Genomic DNA, 3,570 nt, shown 5'->3' on the forward strand with positions numbered 1-3,570 from the left:
TTATTTTCTCCCATTCTGAAGGCTGTCTTTTCACCTTGCTTATAGTTTCCTTTGTTGTGCAGAAGCTTTTAAGTTTAATTACATCCCATTTGTTTATTTTTGCTTTTATTTCTAATATTCTGGGAGGTGGGTCATAGAGGATCCTGCTCTATGTATGTCAGAGAGTGTTTTGCCTATGTTCTCCTCTAGGAGTTTTATAGTTTCTGGTCTTACGTTGAGATCTTTAACCCATTTTGAGTTTATTTTTGTGTATGGTGTTAGAAAGTGTTCTAGTTTCATTCTTTTACAAGTGCTTGACCAGTTTTCCCAGCACCACTTGTTAAAGAGATTGTCTTTTCTCCATTGTATATTCTTGCCTCCTTTGTCAAAGATAAGGTGTCCATAGGTGCGTGGATTCATCTCTGGGCTTTCTATTTTGTTCCATTGATCTATATTTCTGTCTTTGTGCCAGTACCATACTGTCTTGATGACTGTGGCTTTGTAGTAGAGCCTGAAGTCAGGCAGCTTGATTCCTCCGGTTCCATTCTTCTTTCTCAAGATAGCTTTGGCTATTTGAGGTTTTTTGTATTTCCATAGAAATTGTGAGATTATTTGTTCTAGCTATGTGAAGAATACCATTGGTAGCTTGATAGGGATTGCATTGAATCTATAAATTGCTTTGGGTAGTATACTCATTTTCACTATATTGATTCTTCCAATTCATGAACATGGTATATTTCTCCATCTATTAGTGTCCTCTTTGATTTCTTTCACCAGTGTTTTATAATTTTCTATATATAAGTCTTTAGTTTCTTTAGGTAGATATATTCGTAAGTATTTTATTCTTTTCATTGCAATGGTGAATGGAATTGTTTCCTTAATTTCTCTTTCTATTTTCTCATTATTAGTGAAAAATATGGAACGCTTCACGAATTTGCGTGTCATCCTTGTGCAGGGTCCATGCTAATCTTCTCTGTATCGTTCCAATTTTAGTATATGTGCTGCTGAAGCGAGCACGCAAATTCACCTTTTAAAAGCTTATAGTATGATGGTTTAGTGTGGGTACAAACAAATAAGTGACATGATTTATTTTTATTTTCTTTCCCTTGGTGTTTTAAGCTCATGGTAATGTAAAATATCATCACACAGAAGTGTTTAGATGAAATGTCCTTCACAAATTCCCAGTGTCACTCAATGGGATATAAATGGTTGTGATACAATTAAATTATATTACTGGCTTGGTATTAAGAAAACCCTTTGAGGTTTTTTGTTTGTTTGTTTGTTTTTTTAAACTCCGTGTCTCTCAGAAGTGCTGTATTTTTCCCATGATATACACATTTTACTTATTACATAGGATCCTATACATCCTGATTTGGCCCCACCCTCGAAGCAAAGAGAACAATCTTTCCTGGTTGGGCAGTTGGCTCAGCCATCATGCCCCCAGCACACAGAGCCAGACTGGAAACTGCCTTTTAACCATAAACACTCAGTGACCTTTCTCTTTTCAGGCTGCATGTCTCTTTGACTCTAGTTTTCTCCATTTGGGAGACTGTAGTATGGTTAAGTGAGAAGCACAGAAGTGGGATGAGCTAGATGGTGGCACTCGGGTAAAGAATCCACCTGCCAATACAGGAGATGAAAGAGTCATGGGTTCGATCCCTGGGTTGGAAAGAATCCCCTGGAGTAAGAAATGGCAAACCATGCCAGTATTCTTGCCTAGAAAATTCCATAGACAGAGGAGCCTGGCAAGCTACAGTTCATGGGGTCACAGAGAGTCATGCCTGACTGAACCTGAACACACATGTAGATAGACCTCACTTTATAAATTATGAGGACTCTGTTTGCTCATATACACTACACCCTGTCATATAAACTAAATTATTCTATTAGGTTTGATAACATTTCCTAAGGCCTTATATTTCACATTTAACAATTTTCTCTCTTATGTTCATGTTCGTGGGTTTGCACTGATGACATTAATGTCAGACAGATTATCTGCTGAGTTTACATTACTGAGGAGGTTTCCCCTGTAAAACCATATACCAGAGTAAAACTTGCCCCCTTCACACTTCTAATACTATTCCCAGGAAAAACCTCTTTCTAACACAGAAATAGCCTATTCTCTATTCTTTCTTTCATTGAGCTCCATCTAATGGCAAATCCATGATTTTCAACATGGAAGGAAATTCCTAGTCTCCAGATAAAGGGTAAACTCCCCTAAAGAGATCAAAGAAACTGAACATGGGCTTTTCTCAGTAACAATAAGAAGCCTTGGGTTTTCTCATCTGCTTCCTCAGGGTTGACCTGACTGGGCTGATTGCTGCTCTGAGCACAGAGAAAGCCAACACAGAGGAAAACAGATGCTTTCACTTAAAGCAACGCACCCCCAGTGCACAGCTCCAAGCAATGTTTGCCAGGGGTTGGAGCTATCCAACTGTTCTAAAGGCCAAGTCAGATCAGAAAATTGCAGACTTGAGACTGAAGACTGCAGGACGTCTCTCTAGCAGCACTTTACTGGGTTACTTTATAATAAGGAGACAATGTAGGAACATACAGAAAATGCACGCAGCGGTGGACATGCATGTCAAGACGGAAACAGGAAGAACAAAGACATGACACCTTGCCGGTCACTCTGCTGCTTAGAAGAGTGGAGAGACCCACAGCTGCAGCTCGCAGGGTGTCATTCAGTAGCTGCTGGAGGCACTCTCTGCTGAGTCACTGGTCTTGGCAACATGAATTGGCCAGACTGGGTAGGCAGGTGATGGAGAGAAAAAAAAAGCCAGCTCTGTAAGTAGCAAGACCCTTTCCTAGGACTTTTGATTTAGTCCAATCATTTCTTCTTTATGTTTCTTATATCTGAGCCATTCAGAAAATACTGTAAATATATTTATTTATAAACATCTCATATGATTGCAAATATGTCAGTCTCCAGGGAGAAGGAGGCTTTTTCTTCCCTCTCATTTTCCTTTCTCTCCAAACATACAGGACAAATGCATGTGCGCACACACACACACATACACATATAGCTGCTCAGAAAGGATTTATGGTTATGATTGAAAAAATTATTAAAGACTCCAACACCAGAAATGACATAATACAGAAAAAATGAGCAGGACTCCATCCTCAGCACCCTGGTCCCTTGTCTGCGACCACAGCATCTGATGTGCATAGAGGCACCCTTGTCCTCAGCAGGGACTCCGGTTTTGCCATGTGAGGTGGACCCCTCCGGGAGACTTTGCCAGCTCTCAGCTTGTGCCTTTATGCTTAATTGGAAAGACTTTCTATCCCACAAGTGAGCCAATAACTATTTCCGCTGAAAGACTGTGAAAGGTGGGAACGCTCCATCCGGAAGCAGCTGTTTGAGTTCCTAAACACCCATCAGGCCAGCTGGAGTCGCTTTATTATCTCTTTGTCATCAGGATGAGGTGGCTTCCTATAGAGGATCCTGGTTCCTCAAAGGCCTGCATTTCCAGTGTCTTTCTATATTTACCTGTAACAGTGGGACTCTGCTTCTCCAGGCAAAAGTAAATGATTGTTACAAAGATGATCTAAGCACTGAGGTGACTTCAAAGGAGAGGCAGGAAATGTAGT

The 3,570-nt window shown here is 40.3% G+C and overlaps 1 non-coding gene across 1 annotated transcript; it reads right to left on the reverse strand.

Moving 5' to 3' along the window:
• Window positions 1-889: 889 nt before the first annotated feature.
• On the reverse strand, window positions 890-996 carry LOC112586322. Its single transcript, XR_003110783.2, has one exon. It is a non-coding gene; the product is annotated as a U6 spliceosomal RNA (small nuclear RNA).
• Between the last annotated feature and the right edge of the window lie 2,574 nt (window positions 997-3,570).

This window comes from Bubalus bubalis, chromosome 7 (assembly GCF_019923935.1).
Source record: "Bubalus bubalis isolate 160015118507 breed Murrah chromosome 7, NDDB_SH_1, whole genome shotgun sequence".
Taxonomy (NCBI): Eukaryota; Metazoa; Chordata; class Mammalia; order Artiodactyla; family Bovidae; genus Bubalus; species Bubalus bubalis.